The sequence below is a fragment of the Lithobates pipiens genome, unplaced genomic scaffold (genome assembly GCF_037356315.1).
Source record: "Lithobates pipiens isolate NorthernLeopardFrog02 unplaced genomic scaffold, aLitPip1_a1.2 Scaffold_1, whole genome shotgun sequence".
NCBI lineage: Eukaryota > Metazoa > Chordata > Amphibia > Anura > Ranidae > Lithobates > Lithobates pipiens.
This window is the reverse complement of record NW_027507685.1, coordinates 194,829,912-194,851,306: the sequence shown is the minus strand read 5'-3', so window position 1 is coordinate 194,851,306 and position 21,395 is coordinate 194,829,912. Positions and strand designations below refer to the sequence as shown.

The 21,395-nt window shown below is 43.8% G+C and overlaps 1 protein-coding gene across 2 annotated transcripts in view; it reads left to right on the top strand.

Annotated features, from left to right (window-relative positions):
• LOC143981583 (three prime repair exonuclease 2-like) overlaps positions 1-21,395 on the top strand; it is a 41,106-nt gene that overhangs the window by 10,859 nt on the left and 8,852 nt on the right. The window contains exon 2 of one of the 2 annotated variants that reach the window (XM_077479562.1): positions 16,215-16,306. The exons of the other annotated variant lie outside the window; for it this stretch is intronic. The gene's annotated coding sequence lies outside the window, so the exon portion shown is untranslated. The remainder of the gene's footprint in view (positions 1-16,214; positions 16,307-21,395) is intronic. 2 annotated transcript variants of the gene reach the window in all.

The following is a 21,395-nucleotide window of genomic DNA, read 5'->3' as shown; positions in this document are numbered from 1 at the left end:
GACAAAACAAATTATACAGGGGTGATAACCCTTCCCTATGTTTTCCAAAAAGCTTAAAAATCGTTTTTTTGACTGGAGCTACACTTTAAAAATGTACCAGTTGAAAATTACAAACAGATTCAACTTAACACAACAAACCTACACAGTCCCTGTCTTGTTTGCACCGCCTGTATACTGCTGTTCTGAGTATATAGGGCCTGGGGGCCACACGCATTTCCTTTTTTTAATATGGGTACAAGGTTCCCCTTAATATGCGTACAAGACCCAAATAGGCTGGTAATGGGCAGGGAGGGCTACCCATGCCATTTTTCTCAATGATTTTCAACCATATTGCAGGAACCAGATATAACATTAAAACCGCAAGCAGTTTTAAATGGTGTTATTTCCGTTTAATGTCATTTTGTGCAGGGACTGTTCTAAACACGGGAAACACGTGGCACTTCACAGGCATACTACAGACACCCCCCAGGCACCATATTTAAAGGAATATTTCACTTTTTTTTTTCACTTTAATCGTCATTAAAATCAGTGCTCCCGCCAAAACGGCCATTTTTAAAAACATTTTAGGCATTGACCCATGTCCCCTGGGGCAGGAGCCAGGTCCCCAAACCCTTTTTAGGACAGTATCTTGCATATTAGCCGTTAAAATTAGCACTTTCCATTTCGAACGTTCGAGTCCCATAGACTTCAATGGGGTTCTAACGTTCGTAACGAACGTGGGGTCCGTTCGAAAGTTCTGGTGCGAACCGAACCGGGGGGTGTTCGGCTCATCCCTAGTGGTGACACCGAACGTGTGAAGCAATCATCGTTTATGTACACGTGCAAATGCTACGCACATTTATTCACATGCAGATATCAGGGTTGGTGGGGATGGTTTTAGTTTTTATTTTATTAATTTTTTCACTTAACAAGCCCCTATGTGATAGTTTGTTGAAGTGACAGGTTCTCTTTATTGCATATGAGGTCTGGTATATGATTATATGAGTATAGGATTGTGCTCAGTAACCTGGGTAGCAGGTGTTCTGTCAGATCAAGCAATCTATAGGAGCAGCCAATATTGCGACTTACGGTGATGCACAAACAGTTGTGTAAACGAAAAGCATGTTTTTGTGTGTGTTTTCTGCATTCTGATGGGCCAACTTCACAGGTAAGATTGCTAGCCATCAGATTTGTCTGTAGTCTTTGCAGTGCATAATGAGGCTCCTTTTACACTTGTGTGACTTATCATGCAACTTGGGACTACAAAGTCGCATGACAAGTCGTACCCCAAGATTTCCAATGAGTACCATTCATATCTGTGGGTCTTCCAGTCACAGCGACTTCAAAGTAGTTACTGCACTACTTTGGTCCGATTTTGATGCGACTTGAGGCAGAGACCTCAAGATTACATAAGTATTCCTTCAAGTCACATCAAAATCACATCAAAGTCACGGTAAAAATCGTGCCAAAAATTGCATGACTTTCAAGTCGCACAAGTGTGAAAGGAGCCCAACGATGGGATTTTACTACCGTGGATACTTCGCCTGCACGCGGAAGTAAAATACAATCATTTTTCCTGTGCATGCACTGTAAAGAGAACGGAAAAATCTGATGTCTAGCAAAGTTAACTGTGTAGTTGGCCCATCACATGCACAAAAATCCGCTTTTCATTTTCACAGCTTTATGTGTGTCACCAAAATTGATGACGCGGCTGATCTGACAAATTGTGGTCTGACAGAATAATAGGATTGTGATTGTAGCAATGAACTAAATTCAAGTAAACCTCCCCAGGACCTGCCAACCTTCTGAGAAGAATCATTCTTTTGATTCTAATCATTTAAGAAGGTTGAGTCAGAGCTTCGGTTCACTTGCTTGTCAGTAGACTCAGCAAGTGAACCGAAGAACCGAAGAATCGGTTAATTGAATCGGTTCATTTTACTGAGTAGTTCGAAATGAACCGATTCAGTTAAAAGATCCGGACTTCCCATCACTACGCCGCAGGTAGCAGCTACACACACTAAGGCCGCGTACACACGGGCGGACTGTTCGCCCAACTTTGTCCGCTGAACAGTGTTTCAGCGGACAGTCCACTCGTGTGTGGGCTTCAGCGGACAGTTTCAGCGGACAGTCTGACGAACAAAGTTTTTCGGAATTTCCGTAAGACAGTCCGCTGAAACTTGGTTTGAGCGGACAGTCCTCTCGTGTGTAGGCTTGTTCGTCAAACTAAGTTCCGCGCATGCTCAGAAAGGATTTACAGGGCGGACAGGGCGGAAGCGCTCGGTCTTGTAAAACTAGTGTTCGTATTGAAGCTAGCATATTCGTCATGCTGCTAATTTTGTGGTTTTTTAATATAGCCCGTTCTTTTCTTCTTCGTAATGCAAGAAAAGTGAAGTAGCTTTGCTGCTTATATTCACACAGAGTTATACCACATGTTTTTATTCATCCTCATCCTATGATTAATCTTCCAATTATAGTAAAAATGTATTCAATTAAAAAAAAAAAAAAAAAAAAAAAAAACCCCCAAAAAAATAAAAAATTTAAAAATTATATTATATATATATATATATATATATATATATATATATATATATATATATATCTTAAAAAAATAAAAAATAAAAACCCCCCAAAAAATTTATATATATATATATATATATATATATATATATATATATATTATTTTTTTTTTTTATAAAAAAAAAATATAGAATTTATCTATTACTATATATTTTTGGAACTACTATTGTCATTTTTTTTTTTTTTTTTTTTTGTGGGGGGGGGTTGAAACAAGATGGACTTGCATTTTTTTTTGGCCAAGCAGGACTATGCAAGTAGAGATAGATAGATAGATAGATAGATAGATAGATAGATAGATAGATAGATAGATACCCAAACCAGCATTTTAGCTTACACATGATTGCATGTTCAAAATCAGCAGAGCTTCCCCTCATTTCAAATGTTAAGCCTCAAATTTACAGCGACTGCACTTCCAAGTGCACTTGCAGTGCTTTAAAAATTGCACTTGAAGTTAGCATATTTACATGAACGTGTGTTTTGTAAATAACCCCCAGAGTCTTTTGACATGTATCTGCCTACTCACAAATAAACTTTGTTTTTTAAGCCAAAATTAAAAAAATAATTAAAAAAAAAAAAAAAAAACATACAATATTTTTTTGAAATAATAAATTTTTATTTTTCCTCAGAACAAAAATAAATCAAGAGGGAGGCAACACTGGAGACAATTTTGACGTTTGTGAAGCCTTTTGTCCCCCAGGCACACATCAAGTGAGTGGCCACCAAAATTCCGAACCTGCGTAGCATGTAAATAGGGAGCACAACCAGGTCCTAGAATCCCAAAGACCAGGAACAGCAGCAGATGAGATCTATGTCCCCAGACTGTGGTACTACAACAGCCTGCGTCTTCTTTCAGAGCAGACTGAAGCCAGGCAGTCACTTGCGACTCTTCCGTCTAGCCTTCCCTCCACGCGCCGCTGGAGGCTGTGCCTCTGGTGGTGGACATGTGGTAGGAGGAGGAGGAGGAGGAGGAGGAGGAGGAGGAGCAGTAGGGTCTGCGTTATAAAGCTTGGTGGTGGGTGTGAGCTCACCCTTCAGACCCCGTTGGATGGCATCAAAAAATATTGCTTCACACAAGTTTCGCTGTGGTTTGTCCATTTCAAGTAGCTTACTAGCCAGATAAGTGGCATAGGCCTCCTCCGGATTGGGGGGTTTGGACAGAACTTGTGTGGCTTGGCGTATAAGCGCCAAGGACTCCTCCTCTGTACGGGTCATCCTCCTGGGCCTTTTGCTGGCTAGGCGGAGGGGAGGGACCTGGCTTTCAGTCCGACTCCTGCTGGGCCCAGCTAGCTCTTGTGTGTGGCTGGTCCCGGCCTCCTCCTCCATACCACTGGTCCCGGCCTCCTCCTCCATACCACTGGTCCCGGCCTCCTTCTGGGTGAGCTCATCCTGTGTAAAAAACAAAGAAATCAATAAATAAAATATGTCTATATTTTGAAATCATCAATCACTAACTATTTTACAGTTCTCACTTGCAAATACATTTGTCTTGAAATACAAAAGGCTATCATTTTGACACCATCATTTTTCCATCAGTTCACCAAGATTTGAGCCACATTTGTGTAAACTACTGTATCCTTCTATCTAATTTAATTTGTGATGAAATCCTAGATTTGGAAGCAATTCAAACATTGAACTTTACATCATTAATATTTGAGCAATCCAAACTTAAGAAAATAAAATATACCTGGCTCCAGCTGGGCGCATCAACTTCGTCCAGCAAGGAAGGGTCTGGATCTTCCAGGGATGGCTCACCTGAGGCGGAGGGAAGGGTGGAGGGACGGGTAGACGGAAGAGTCGAAAGTGACGGCCTGGCTTCTGACGTGTCATCCAGAAAACGCAGCCTGTCATAATACCACAGGTTAGGTACATAGACCTGACCTGCTGCTGATCCTGATGTTTGGGACTCTAGGATCTTTCTGCGCTCCCGCCTATACACGCTACGCAGGTTCTTAATTTTGGCGTTCACAAAGTCAGTGTCTGCCTGGGGGAGTCGGGTTTTCACAAACGCCAAAACTGTCTCCAGTGTCTTCTTCCGGGCAGCACGGCTTGAATATTGGGGGTGTTTTGAATCCCAAAGACTACTGTGCGACTCAATTAAGTCCAGAAATGTTGAGAGGAAGGCCTCCTCCTTAAAGGGGTCTGGGGTATACCTTTGCATTTTCTGAAAAACAAAAAAAAAAACAAAAAAAAAAAAGTCAGACCAAATGCACACTATATTGTGACAATGTAGGCGAGACACACACTACCACACACGCTACCCCCCACACACACACTACCCCCCACACACACACTACCCCTCCCACACACACAAACACTACCACCCCCCCACACACACACACACACACACACACACACACGCTACCCCCCCACACACACACACACACACTACCCCTCCCACACACACACAAACACTACCCCCCCCCCCACACACACACACACACACACACTACACACACTACTGCCCCATACACATACACACACACACACACACACACACACTACCCCTCAAACACACACAAACACTACCCCCCCCCCACACACACACTACCCCTCCCACACACACAAACACTACCCCCACACACACACACACACACACACACACTACCCCTCCCACACACACAAACACTACCCCCCCCCCCCCACACACACACACACACACACACACTACACACACTACTGCCCCATACACATACACACACACACACACACACACACTACACACACTACTGCCCCATACACATACACACACACACACACACACACTACCCCTCCCACACACACAAACACTACCCCCCCACACACACACACACACACTACCCCCCCACACACACACACACTACCCCTCTCACACACTTACAAACACTACCACCCCCCCCACACACACACACACACTACCCCCACCCCCCTATACACCCACCTCCACCCCCACACTACCACACAAAACACCAACCCCACTCAACCACCAACCCACATAAAAATCAATTAAACATCAATAAGGTTAAATTTCAATATGCACATTCCTAACGCAGGCTTTAAATTAAACGAAAATAAAACGATAACTATCTTACCGTCACGTGTAGCACTCGCTGCTTCCGTTCGGACAAGCGTACGGCCTCGCGGTAACGCTTTATATACAGCGCATGCGCTCAGGGTCCGCCTGCGTTGCCCGCCCCTGACGTTCCTTGTGACCGTATTTCCCCGCCCCTTTTACCCTCGTTCCGCTGTGGGTGAATGATAGGAGAAAATGGCGGACGCAAATTCAATTAGCAGCGTGAGCAGCGCGGAGGAAAGCCATGGACCCCATGCTTCCGGAGCAAGGAGGAGATATAAGGCCACCAATATGGCCTTTGAAGAGATAGTGGAGTTGGTGGCTATATTAAGCAGGGAGGACTATGATGGGGAACATGGCCCATACCCCAAACCTAATGTCCGGAAAAGCGCCATCTTGGATAAGGTCATGACAACATTACAGAACAAATTTGGGGTACAACGAGGCAAGGACAAGCTCCGGAAACGATGGTCCGACATCAAGTCCAGGGAGCCGGACCAATATCACCGCATCAAAAAGGCCCTGAAAAAAAGTGAGTAAACTCCGCGTTTCTCGTGACTGTCGGACATAATCGTTCGTATAGGTATTATATGTAAATCTGGCGGATTTGTTCGTGAACGTTCGTGTAGGTATTGTATGTAAATCTGGTGGATTTGTTTGTAGTCGTTCGTATGGGTATTATATGTAAATCTGGCGGATTTGTTCGTAATCATTCGTGTAGGTATTGTATGTAAATCTGGCGGAATTGATCGTTCGTGTAGTTAATAGTTCATGTAATCAGCGCATATGGTTGTTCGTATATGTGGGCGTAAATAGCATGAATTTGTATATGGTTTAAATTTATCTGGTGTTGGATTAGATTTTAATTAGTTATACATTTCTTTGTATTGTTCATGATAAACTGAATTGTCACGCTCAGTTTATAGGATATAAATTTTTACTAAAGTTTCATAAATTTATTCAGTGCAATGTAGACTCAATTAAAAAAATGAGATAGATAGATAAAATGCTGGTTCAACATCTGGACTGGGAAACATTTAAGTGTAGTTTGGGACATCATAGAACATTTTTTGACATAATCACACACAGGTACTCCAGGGGATGATTCGAGTGTGTCCGTCTGTGAAACTTGGACAAAAGATATAAAGTATCACAGTTTGGTTAAAGGCTAGGTTCACATTGCTGCAATGTACGAGATCAAATGTGATTTGCACCGCACTGCAGTGCAAATCACATGTGATCTCTGTGTGATGCGATTTCAGCCATACATATAGTATGGCTGAATTCGCATCGCATCCGGCCCAAACTTGTACATGGCCCTTTTTTTAGTCCACAGCCGAATCGGATCACATGGGTGTTCACACCATGTGGTCCGATTCCTGTCCGAGTTTAAAGATTGCACTGTGATATGAGAAATAATTTGGAGGTGTCAATAAAACTTTACACTGATACTCCCAGCAGGTCACATAGGGCAGTGCGAACTGCGCATGCAATGCGTGAAACCACAGTAGATTTGCAGCGTTCGCACATCGCAGCAGTCTGAACACAGCCTAACTAAAAAAAAAGTCATTTTAAGGATGTATTAAACTAGGATCTTGTAATAACCAGCTAATAATTGTACACCACTTCAAACCAATGTTTCATATTCAAATTTCTGAACTCAAATATCACTATGCTTAAAAGTATCTTTTATTTATTTATTTATTTTTTTTTTTTCTTTTCAATCTCATAGGGGAACAAAGACTCAGACAAGAGGCGGAGCAGCCCAGGACCCCCCGACCTCGCCAGCCTGATTGGGCACTTAGCCCCAGCCCTGCGTCGGTATTGGAGCTGCTCAGCCCTGTGTCTGTGAGGGAGCAGCCAAGCTCGGTATCCTCCGCTGGACCAAGCTCCGTAGCTCCACTGGATGAGCCGAGCCCAGGGCTAGATGTGGAGGAGGAAGAGCAGGTGGAGTTACACACCCCACAAAGTGAGTGTCTGACAACCCAGCTTAAGGTAAACAATTAATGGCTGTATATTTTAACCAATTTTTTATCTACACATGTTTTTAGGTGATGATCTGGTTGTGGTAGAACAAGCCGCGGAGCCATTTACCACTGATAGTGCCCAGAGGATGATTGGTGACATCATGGCCTGGAATGGCCAGATTGATCGGATGGAGAACCAAATTCTAAACATCCAAAGAGAACTGGTCACTATGAGGCAGGGAATGAAGAACATGATCGATGTTTTAGGGAGAATCTAAGCCCCTTTTCCCTAAAACCCAATCGATCATGTTCTTCATTCCCTTTGAAAAAAGTTTTTAATGTTTTTACATCATTGTTTTTAGAGGCCAAATTTTGAAGATGCACACGGTGTGTCAACATGTGCTATGTGCCATCAGAGGATCGCAATGTACGCATTTGGTGTTTGCAAACCCTTCCTCATTCTAGTATGTGAGAGGAAGGGATTGCACACACCAAACACGTCCATTGATCACTCATGATGGTACATAGCACATGTTGACATTACCAATTTTTGGTGTGCATCTTCCAAATTTGGCTTTACCCCTTGTTTTATGTAAATAGTTAAAAATATGCTTTTATTTTTTTATTTTTGTGATAATTGTATTTTAGATATATCTATATATTTCTATGTTTACAAAAAAAGAAAGAAAAAAAAAAGAAGAAAATAAACAATTAAAAAAAAAAAAAAAAAAACAATTTCCAAAAAAATAAAAACACAAAAAAAAAAATATCTAAAACAGAGGCACTGGTTTGAATGTGCACTATTAAAAAATCAAAAAAAAGATGTGTGTGTGTGTGTGTCTACTTCTTTCAATACTCAATACTAGGGATGAGCTTCGTGTTCGAGTCGAACGTACGTTCGACTCGAACATTGGCTGTTCGTGCGTTCGGCGAATTCCGAACGTTTTAGCCGTTCGCGTCAAAATTCGAGTGACGCGCGCGCGGACCATAATGCACTGCGTTGGCGCAGTGCATTGCTGCCCGATGATTGGCCAAGCATGCACTGTGACCCCGCATGCTTGGCCAATCGCAGCGCCGGCAGCGAGGAGGGCCATGATTGGCCACAGGCATCCTGCCTGTGGCCAATCATAGCTCAGGCTGTGTAGTGCACGCCCCACACTATATAAGGCCGCCTTTGAGGCGGCTTCGTGTAGTGTGTTACTTAGCATCTGAAGCAGTGGGTGTTCTGTGTACCTTCAACACAGTACACACCAATCGTTTTTGGCTGATTTCCTATCTTGCTGCTGTGTAGTGGTTGTTGTCTGTGCCCTGACTGCAGTATACACCACTATATTCACCTCACCTATATAGCTAGTGATCTAGCTTTAACCACTTAACAACTGCCCATTGCCGATTAACGGCTTCAGGGGGGTTGTTTAACTCTGAGAGGCCGTTAATTAACGGCCTCCCAGAATTCTGCTCTCGCGTGCCCCGAGGTGTGCGCACTCGAGAGCATCCGTGACCGCCGGGTCGCATCACGGATCACGGTAAACGGCCGCTCATAGCGGCCGTTTACCACGTGATTGCTCCGTCAAATGACGGAGTGATCACTTGGAAACAAACCGGCGTCATGTTATGATGCCTGTTCCTCCCTCCCCTCTCTGTACCGATCGGTACAGCGGAGGGGAAAGAGATCGGTGTCAGCAGCGATGTGGGCTGCATCTGCAGTGCCCACATCGCTGCTCACCGAATTTAACCCCTCAATTCCCTGCCAATACTCTGCAATACCAGTGCATACTCTGCAGTACCCTGCCATTACTCTGCAGTACCCCGCCATTACTCTGCAGTACCCCGCCATTACTCTGCAGTGCAGTACCCTGCCATTACTCTGCAGTACCCTGCCATTACTCTGCAGTACCCCCCATTACTCTGCAGTAACCCCCATTACTCTGCAGTAACCCCCATTACTCTGCAGTACCCCCCAATACTCTGCAGTACCCTGCCATTACTCTGCAGTACCCCCCATTACTCTGCAGTAACCCCCATTACTCTGCAGTAACCCCCATTACTCTGCAGTAACCCCCATTACTCTGCAGTACCCCCCAATACTCTGCAGTACCCCCAATACTCTGCAGTACCCTGCCATTACTCTGTAGTACCCCCCAATACTCTGCAGTACCCTGCTATTACTCTGTAGTACCCCGCCAATACCCCGCCAATACTCTGTAATACCCTGCCATAAATTGCCATACCCAGCCATACTCAGAGATACCCAGCCATACTCGGTGATACCCTGAAATACCCAGCCATAGACGCCCCCCACCCCTCACCGCCCTCCGGTGCTTCTACCAACTCGCCAGTACGATCAAAGCCAGAATCTTTTTTTTATTTTTTATTTCAGGCTTCCCAGCCTAGAGGTGAGATGTGGGGTCATATTGACCCCCCAGATTTCACTGTAAAGAGGACCTGTCACCCCATATTCCTATTACAAGGGATGTTTACATTTCTTGTAATAGGAATAAAAGTGATCAAAAATATATTTTTGGGGAAAAAAATGTCAAACTAAAATAAATAAAGTAAAATGAACAATAAAAAAATAAAATAAAAATTAAAGCGCCCATGTCCCCATGTGCTCGCATGTGCCACACATGTGAGGTATCGCCGAGAATGTTAGAGCGAGAGCAATAATTCTAGTCCTAGACCTCCTCTGCAACTCAAAACATGTAACCAGTAAAAAAAAAATTAAAGCGTAGCCTATGGGGATTTTTTAAGTAGCGACGTTTGGCGCCATTCCACGGGTATGTGCAATTTTGAAGAGTGACATGTTTGATATCTATTTACTCAGCATAACTTCATCTTTCACTTTATGCAAACATTGGGCTAACAAGTGGTTAATAATAGAGCTTGCAGTCAGTAGTGTTAGGAGATAGTGCGTGCTGTCTGCGTGCTCTGTACCCAGTACATACCGCTATAATATAGGGCAGGCCCCTACTTTCAAACATCCAACTTACAAACATCTCCTACTTGCAAACGCAAGGAGACAGCAGCAAGTGAGATGAAAAAAGATGGACGACAAAACAAATTATACAGGGGTGATAACCCTTCCCTATGTTTTCCAAAAAGCTTAAAGATAGTTTTTTTGACTGGAGTTACACTTTAAAAATGTACCGGTTGAAAATGACAAACAGATTCAACTTAACACAACAAACCTACACAGTCCCTGTCTTGTTTGCACCGCCTGTATACTGCTGTTCTGAGTATATAGGGCCTGGGGGCCACACGCATTTCCTTTTTTTAATATGGGTACGGGGTTCCCCTTAATATGCGTACAAGACCTAAAGGGGCTGGTAATGGGCAGGGAGGGCTACCCATGCCATTTTTCTCAATGATTTTCAACCATATTGCAGGAACCAGATATAACATTAAAACCGCAAGCAGTTTTAAATGGTGTTATTTCCGTTTAATGTCATTTTGTGCAGGGACTGTTCTAAACACGGGAAACACGTGGCACTTCACAGGCATACTACAGACACCCCTCAGGCACCATATCTAAAGGAATATTTCACTTTTTTTTCACTTTAATCGTCACTAAAATCAGTGTTCCCGCCAAAATGGCAGTTTTTAAAACTTTTTTTTGCAGTGACCCATGTCCCCTGAGGCAGGAGGCAGGTCCCCAAACCCTTTTTAGGACACTATCTTGCATATTAGCCGTTAAAATTAGCACTTTCCAATTCGAACGTTCGAGTCCCATAGACTTCAATGGGGTTCTAACGTTCGTACCGAACGCGGGGGTCGTTCGCAAGTTCTGGTGCGAACCGAACCGGGGGGTGTTCGGCTCATCCCTACTCAATACCAGTTTGGGAAGTCATTTTGTGTTTTCTGTCACAAAGGGCCTTATTTACTATTGTCAAAAACCACTTTGCTATACAAATGCACTAGGACAGGAATATGCAATTAGTGGAAATACAGCTGTTGCAGAACTACAAGTCCCATGAAGCATAGCAAGACTGACAGCCACAAGCATGAGACCCAGAGGCATGATTGACTTGTAGTTTTGCACCAGCTGGAGGTTGGCCAATTGCATATCCCTGAATTAGGACAATGTAGGAGACAAGCAACGTGAAAAGCAAACAAGAACCAAACTTAAAAATTTGAACAGACATTACATATTTCAAGAAAAATACATTTTTATTGCTCAGCTGGCATTGGAATAGCCCCCCTACCATTAAAATAGCTGACATAGCGGTCACGCACCTCACGTGCTGTTTGGGGGGCTAAGCCAGGAAGGGCATGATCCAGCCCTGTCAGTTCTGGAAATATGAGTCCGGCCTCAGGCCCAATAGGCTGCAGGTACTGGTTACCTGAAAATTTCCGTAGAAAATTGTGCAGAATGCAGCAGCACAGAATCACATAGTTCAGTTTATATTCTGCAAGGTTGATGGCTGTCAGTAACAGACGGAACCGGCTGGCCATAATGCCAAAGGCACTCTCCACAACCCTTCTTGCTCTGGCCAGCCGTTAATTAAAAACCCTCCTCTCCGGGGTGAGGGTCCTTTGGGGGAAGGGTCTCATAAGATGTTCACTCAGACCGAACGCTTCATCAGCCAGAAAAACAAACGGGAGCCCCTCCACATTCTCGGCATCTGGTGGCAAGTCCAGGCCACCAGTGATAAGACGGTGGCAGAACTCGGTCTGCCTAAAGACTCCTCCGTCAGACATCCGGCCGTTCTTCCCCACATCCACATAAAGAAAGTCACATTGTGCCGACACCACCGCCATTAGCACCACACTATGGAACCCCTTATAATTCCAATAGTAGGACCCCGAATGGGGTGGGGGCACAATCCTCACATGTTTCCCGTCGATCGCCCCTCCGCAGTTGGGGAAGTCCCAACGGGCAGCGAACTGGGAAGCCACAGTCTGCTATTCCTGTGGCGTGGAAGGACACTGGGGAGTCAAACACAGGAAAAAAAAATTAGTCATTGAATAAAAACAATTGATAAGAAATAAAACTCAAAAACATTTTGGAACAACAGTTAAACAGAAATATTGCAAATTTGTTTTCTGCCAAAAAAAAAAAAAAGTAGGCGGACCAATTCACAGATTAATCAGCCCTCTGATGGACCAGGGGACATAAATTAGGTGGGTAAGTGGGGTGGGGGGACTAATTAATGAGTATCCATTACCTGCAAGCAATTTGAGTGGGGTGGGGGGACTAATTAATAAGTATCCAACACCTGCAAGCAATTTGAGTGGGGTGGGGGGACTAATTAATAAGTATCCAACACCTGCAAGCAATTTGAGTGGGGTGGGGGGGACTAATTAATAAGTATCCAACACCTGCAAGCAATTTGAGTGGGGTGGGGGGACTAATTAATGAGTATCCAACACCTGCAAACAATTTGAGTGGGGGGAATAATTAATGAGTTGACAATCCATATCTATATATCTATATATCTATATCTATATCTCTATATATCTATATCTCTATATCTCTATATCTCTATATATCTATATCTCTATATCTCTATATCTCTATATATCTATATCTCTATATATCTATATATCTATATCTCTATATCTCTATATATCTATATCTATATATCTATATCTATATATCTATATATCTATCTCTCTCTCTCTCTCTCTCTCTCTCTCTCTCTCTATCTATCTACACACACAGGGTGTATACAAAGAGTATACAAAGGGTGGGGGGGGGGGGGGGCAAGTAAAATAGTACAATGGAGCTGACAATATGAATTATAGAGAAAAACAGTCTCGGCTGTGGGTGTATATGGGGCCCAGGATTGAATGCTGAGGACGTTAATGAAAGCAAATATGCATGTGGGACACAAAAAGGTAAAAAGCTCAAAAAAAATGACACAAAAAAAAAAAATGCATGCATTCATAAAAAGAGGAAATTCACATCATATTCCTGTCATGGATATTAAAAGTCATGATGAAATGAATACAAACATACAATGCATATAATGCATATAATGCAATATTAAAAGAACAAACTTACCTTCATATATTCCTTCTGCAGGACCCGAATAATGGCAGAACAGGTCTCTGGAATAATGATCCCCAGAGCCTGGGGGGAGATGCCTGTCGAGAACTTGAGGTCCTGAAGGCTTCTCCCTGTCGCCAAGTAGCGCAACGTGGCGATGAGCCTCTGCTCCGGAGTGATGGCTTGCCGCATGCAGGTATCCTGCCTGCTGATATAAGGGGTCAGCAAAGCCATCCTGAGATAATTCCTGAAATCATCAGGATTATTCTCACGGATCTCACGGAGTAAAGGCATATGCGAGAATTGGTCACGCTGGCGCAACCAATTCTTTGTCCATGAACTCCTCCTCACCCTGTTCACAGACTGGGCTCGGGTCAAAGTATTAACCCCAACACCAAGCCCCAATATAGCACGAACTCGTTCCCGAGTACGTCCACACTCCATGGCTTTGAAACGGTCGGCTGGACAGACAAGCTCAACTGAACGCACTGAAGAACAGCCAGACCTATGAAGAACGACCTGAAACCCAGAAACGAGCGGACCAGAAGCGCCTAATAACAGGTACAACTGATCCGCGCGTACCGAAAGACAGATACAAACCTCACAGGTAGACTGCGCCGCAGTGAACGGACAAATTAAGCTGAAGTCTGAAAAGCGCGAATCGTCTCTAACCAAACTTCTACTAACGCAAAGTCAGCAGAAGGAGCCCAAAGGGTGCTTTGCTGTGTCTTGGACTTCCTATTTCTAGTCCCGTCGTACGTGACGTACGTCATCGCGCACGCTTTCAGCGGACTGTTCGTTCATCGTGTGTGGTCAAGTCCGTTCATGCTAATTTTGAGCGGACTGTTTGTCAAACTGTTTGACGAACAAAGTTGGGCGAACAGTCCGCCCGTGTGTACGCGGCCTAAGATGTGCCCATACGTCATTGCTTGTTTCAGGATTTCAGGCACATTCCCCCACCCCTGTCATTGTACACAGCAGAAGTCTGTCAGCATATCCCAGCCAATGATTCATGGCTGGGACCTGCTGACCGGCTGTGTTCAATCACAGCCCAGAGCTCTGTGTTGACAATAAACACAGCGCTCTGTACAGAGGGGACAATCTTTTTTTTTTTCCAAGCAAAGCAGAGATAAGAAACAAATCACACAAGTAACCCCTTGATTGCCCCCTAGATGTTACCCCCTTCCCAGCCAGTGTCATTAGCACAGTGCCAGTGTATATTATTAGGACTGATCACTGTATTAGACCCCTTTGACTGGGGCGATTTTCAGGAGTTTTTCAGGCGCTTTAGCGTTAAAAAAAGCACCTGTAAAGCGCTTGAAAGAAGCCTCATCTGCAATCCCAATGTGAAAGCCCAAGTGCTTTAAGAGTCCTTTCACAATGTCAGCACCCGAAAAACGCTCGTAAAGCGCCGCTTAAACTAGCAGCGCTTTACCAGCGTTTTTCGAGCGTTATTGGGGCGATTTTAACCCCTGCTAGTGGCCGAATACAGGTTTAAAAGTGCCCACAAAATGCTGCTGCCAATAGCGCTTTTCAGGCACTGGTGATGTCAGTATCAGTTAGTTCCACAAAGTGCCAGTTAGTGTCACTATCACAGTCCCACTATGAGACCCCTTTCACACTGAAGGCGTTTTTCAGGCACCTTAGCGCTAAAAATAGCGCCTGTAAAGTGCCTGAAAAACACCTCCCATGCCACCCCAGTGTGAAAGCCTGAGTGCTTTTTACACTGGGGTGATGCGCTTGTGGGATGGTAAAAAAGTCCTGCAAGCAGCATCTTTGGAGTGGTTTGGGATAGCGGTGAATACAACACTACCAAAACACCCTGCCCACTGAAATGAATGGGCAGCGCTGCTCAAGCTACTGCAAAACAACACAAACGCTTTTAACCAGTTTCTTTGGCCACTAGCGTGGGGGTTAAAAGCTCCCTGCTAGTGGTCCAAAAAGTGCTGCGCTGCAGTGTGAAAGGGGTCTAAGTCACTGATAGGCGACAATACTAGTATAAAAAAATTCCAGTATACAGGTATATCCTAACGTTTGTAGACTATATAGCTTTCACACAAACCAATTAATTTACACTTATTGGGATTTTTTTTTTTTTTTTTTTTACCAAAGACATGTAGTAGAATACATTTTTGCTTAAATATATGAAGAATTATTTTTCTTATTATTAGATGTTTTGTAGCAGAAAGTAAAAAAAAAATGTTTTTTTCAAAATGTTCGGCCTTTTTTCGTTCATAAAATAAAAACGAAAAAAAAAAAAAACCCAGTGGTGTGCACATACCCCCAAAAGAAAGCTTTATTTGTGTGGGAAAAAAATATATATAAATTTCTTTTGGGTACAGCATTGCATGACCGCACAATTACTAGTTAAAGTAGCGCATTCCTATATAGCAAAAAATGGACTGACCATGAAGGGGGTAAAATATTTCAGAGCTCCAGTGGTTAATTAACCTCCCCCCAGAGAGTTAACCACTCCAGTCAGTTTATAATGGGGTTTGCAGACAATCTCATCAGTGCTGAGGGTTATTACATAAGCTAGCAACATTGATGGGGATTATTTTGCGGAAAATCGCGCAAATGTTGTGGGTTATTATTGCATATTAAATTATCGAATTATACCTAATTTATATTTTCTTATTTTGAAATGACACAGACTCTTCCTTCACACCCTGGCGGCGGTGGGGCAGATTTCCATCTTCGCCCTGGGCACTGGATGAACTTATCCCAGCACAGTCCTATTTAATTGTAACAATAATATTTAATTAATTGTAGTTGTTCTTGTTCAGCTGCCTTTTTTCCTGATATCACTGTATATGTTTTGCAATGCAATTGTATGTCCTCGTTTTACATTTTTATATTACTAACAATAGTTCCTATTATTTACACGAGGATGAGGTGACAGCTCTGTAACAATCATAAATACTGGCAAGAAAAGATAATATAGAGTAGGGACAAATTCATTCAGCGATGTTACATTTTTCTAAGAGAAAAAAAATAAAAGTAAAAAATAAATAGTAAAATATCTTAAAATAGCAAAATCTGTAACCATGTCTTAATTGTCATGGTTAATGTCTATGTCTTAATACCAAGGCTTCTATAGTAGCTGTGAACTTTTAAGACCCCATTCACACCCGACTTGCGTGAAGGTCAAGGAGATAGCTGTGCAGGGCGGGGTTAGACCCAGCAGGTAAGTAGCAAGTCCAGGGTAGGTCCAAGAAGCCAGCAGCAAGCAAGTCCGTAAACAGGTAAGAGAAAGTCCAAAGGCAGGCCGGGGGTCAAACACAGGCAAGAAGTCCGGGAACAAGCAAGAGATTGAAACGCTGAAGACAGAAGGCAATCCAGGGGCACCCTGAGGGTCAATCACAGGAGACTGGAGACAGTCCGAGTACAGGCTGAAGGTCAAACACAGGAGAGAGCCGGAAGTCCGTAAAACAAGCCAAAGGTCAGGTCCAGGAGAGAATCAGCGTGGTCTTTAAACAATCTGAGTCACAACAGGTAGACGGTAAACAGGAACAAGAGGCAAGGATCACAGGAGAGCTGAAAACGAACCAGCAACTTGCCTGAGTACTATAGGCCAGTCAGAAGATTCACGCTATGCGTGCGCTTGTGCGTACAAAGCACTCAGCAGAGCCGCGAACGCGCATGCGCCGGAGCCCAGCTCTATTGCGAATATGTGTGTGCCAAAACGCTGTTCCGCCGCACATGCGTGCAGGGAAACGGCGAAGCTGACGGAACTGATCCAGGTTACTTCCCTGATAGTGAAGAAGCGCAATGTCTCTAACATCCACCAGCTCTGTGATGTCGTCCTGGAGGAGTGGAAGAGGACTCCAGTGGCAACCTGTGAAGCTCTGGTGAACTCCATGCCCATGAGGGTTAAAGTATTGCTGGAAAATAATGGTGGCAACACAAAATATTGACACTTTGGTCCCAATTTGGACATTTTTACTTAGGGGTGTACTCACTTTTGTTGCCAGCGGTTTAGACATTATTGGCCGTGTGTTGAGTTATTTTGAGGGGACAGCAAGTTTACCCTGTTATACAAGCTGTACACTCACTACTTTACATTGTAGCAAAGTGTAATTTCTTCAGTGTTGTCACATGAAAAGATATAATAAATATTTACAAAAATGTGAGGGGTGTCTTCACTTTTGTGAGATACTATATATATATATATATATATATATATATATATATATATATATATATATACACAAAACTTTTAAAAAGAAACACCATTAAAATGAGAAGTACTGCCAAAGCTCGTTTGACTTGTACTTCTTCTGTGGATCACAGGAGTGCAGTTCGTTCTGCACTTCGGTGACCCCCTTTTTTTTTTTGCAGACAGCGGGCTGAAGCATTTAGCAATGAAGCTTTTAACAACACATAAGAATCCAAAGAAATAGCTTAAAGGAAACACCTATAAACACTCAAATACATCACGAGACACAGAGCTCTATTCATTACACCATGGGTTAGATAGCCACCTTCAGGTGTTGGACATTGGCAACCCTAATTGTAAGGAGAGTTCCTCCCCTATATAACCCCTCCCATATGGAGAGCACCTCAGTTTTTTCGCCAGTGTCTAAAGCTGGCCATACACCATACAATTTTCTTATTCAATTTCCTTTAGATTTACCTTCAACTGTGTAGTAGAAGGGCCTACCTGATTGCACACAAATGAAAGTGTTTAGATTTGACCTCATATTATATGGTTTTGGTAAATCTAAAGGAAATCTATAGAAGAAAATTGTATAATGTATGGCCAGCCTAAGGTGTTTGGTCACGATGCAAGATGTGCTAAGAAGAAAGCTTTGTGTGATGGTCCCTGCCAGGGCTGGACTGAGACAGAAATTTGGCCCTGGACTTCATCCAGACCGGCCCACGTACATTTTGAGTGTCCCATCAGCACTCCCTTACATCAGAGTGTCCCATCACCAGCCCCCTTACATCAGTGTTCCATGAGCAGCCCCCTTACATCAGAGTGTCCCATGAGCAGCCCCCTTACATCAGAGTGTCCCATCACCAGCCCCTTACATCAGAATGTCCCATCACCAGCCCCCTTACATCAGAGTGTCCCATCACCAGCCCCTTACATCAGAATGTCCCATCACCAGCCCCTTACATCAGAGTGTCCCATCAACACCCCCTTACATCAGAGTGGCCCATCACCAGCCAGCCTTACATCACAGTGGCCCACTGAGCCATCGGCCCACCGGGAAACTCCCGGTAGTCCCAATGGCCAGTACATACCTGGTCCCTGTGGAGGCTTAGGAGCTACACAACCGGATCCATACCTCGGGCCAATAAAAATCGGCTAAAATGGATTGTACCCGGGCCTCGTGGGAGAAGAAACAAGGTTTTGCCTGTAACGTCTCTCTTTGAGGACTGGGCTCTGGGATTCAGCACTTTGGGCACGTATTAAATATGCGCAAAGGTTTTTCTGGCAGAGTCTTCTACAGTACAGGTCCAGGAAAGAGGCTCCTGTAAATAGGAACCCAGAACCCTGAAGGTTGGCACAACACCACCCACCGCGATGGGTGAAGGTTATGTCTGGTTGTTCTCAGCAGTATCTTGCGGCGGGGATAAGGTAAGTGAAGACAATTCTAGGTAAATACCATAAGGCTTGTCTTCTTTGAGTAGTTTAAATGTCTTACATATTTTCCGCCACTAGAGGGAGTAAGAGGCATACCTGGTGTTATTACATGCTCTCCAGGAAATACAAGTTCAGTGAAGCCGCTCTGTCAGCCACGCATCTCCTCCGCTGCAGGCTCTGCCACATGAACAGAAAGGGGGATCCCACGAAGTCCTGGGGTCCCACATAGTCCCACTGTAATCTCCTTACTCCCCCCCGAACCCCTGGCCGCCGCCATGTTGGGCACGCTTTTACAAAAGAAATGGCTGGGGGGGGGGGCGTGGTTGCCAGCACCGTGCACGTGCGGCATGGACAGCGAATCAATGCGCATGCGCGAAGCGGTTGTTTAAAACTCAGGTCACCAGGTTTCTGTAAATGGCAGGATACAGAGCTGTGGGCATGTACGTATTTCATGTGGATCGGATACAGGCATTCCTAGACACCTACTCAGCATCAGGTTGTGCAGGCTAGCAAACATTATTATTATCGTAAGACTAGGCACAACAGTGTATGAAATTGTATAGTACATCTGCGTTTTTTCAGCTTAGGACCATGTCTCCCCATAAAAGGGTTTCAGGGGCACGTAAAAAAAGTACCAAGAAGTCACCATCTGAGTCTGGGGGCTCTAGACGTGCCTGTAAGATAACATCCCCTCGAGAGACCGGAGGCAGCCGCACAGGATGAGCCATTGCCCCTGTCAGGCTTACAGCCTCTTCCAATATTGCAGCCCTGAATAGGTCTTTTGAGGATGTTTGTTTGTATTGCAGTGTGTGGTTTACAGGAGAAGTTAGCTGCTTTAATCGCAGTATCTTCAGAAGAGAGCAGAAATTGGGGTAGTTTACCTTCCCCTGCTCTAAATCCTCATTCAAGAGGATCAACAGTCTGATGATGGAAGATCACCACCAGGGGACAGGGAACAGGTGCAGTCTTGCGAGGTGGAGATATTAGAAGCCTCACAAGCTCTGAAGCTGTAGCTACAATCTTTTACAGAGGACAGGCTGCATATAATTTATCTTCAGCCTACTCGGCCAAAGCCTCTGTCTCCTCCTTGGTTTTTTTCTTAAATTCCCATAGGTTTCTTGTACCTTCCCAGTCCGTCCATTGCTACTAAGAGGTGAAGAGCCTCCACAAGGTCCTCATGCAGGTGCTTGCTTACAAACCAGCCAAATGCACAACTGCTGAGATGCACAGTTCTGTGCATATTGTTGCTAACACACAAGCAACTGATCGCATGAGTGTGGGAATGCGCTTCAGCAATGGATAACTTCCTTTTTTTATAAGTCCACATGTTTGCATAAATACATGAGTTGGATTGTACAAGATGTACGTGGCAGAACATGTTATTCATATAGAGATACGTTTTTTGTTTGTAGTGGACTTGCATAGTCGCATGAGGTTGCTTGATAGTTTAGGGGCCAGTTTGTGCAGAAATGCCTAAAATTTCATTATTGCCCAAGAACGCATAAGTGCCTGTTTGCATAAGATACGGGATCACACAAGAGTCCTCATTTTCTCAAGGATGTTTGGTCACACAGAAAGGCTTGTTTTCACAAGAAATGCCTAAATTGCATAAAAATGCTTGGTTGCATAAAAATCGCACAAGGCTGTTTGATCTCACAAGAGTCCTTGATTAAGGATACTTGGTAACGTGGAGGAGCTTGGTTTTTAAAAAATGCCTAAGAATCGCATAAAAAATTCTTGATTGCATAAAAAATGCTGGATCGCACATGGGTGCTTGATCACACAAGAGTCCTTGGTCACACGAGGGTACTTGTCCGCACAGTAGTGCTTATAATGCATAAAATGTTTGATTGCATAAAAATGCTGAATCACATAAGAACGCATGATCACCTAGATTTTCATGGTTTTTAATGTTAATTTAGCTTAAGCATGTTAATTTAGCTTATGTTCACATAAGAATACCTGTGTCTGGATACATGATGTGTAAATTACACATTCAGAGATGCATGCTTGCTTGCTTGCTTGCAAGATGCTTGTGAAACAGCACAAGCTATAGGTATGCATGCATACAGCACACACCTTTTTGTTTTTGCCTTAAACATATCATAGGAAATTCATGTTTCCATGAACGCACGCTTCTATTGAGACATAGGGCGTTTAACCTTGCCACATACACATATGAAGAGCCGTTTGCATATGTGTTTATTTGCATGACACTACAGAGGTTGTCTGCATTTCACA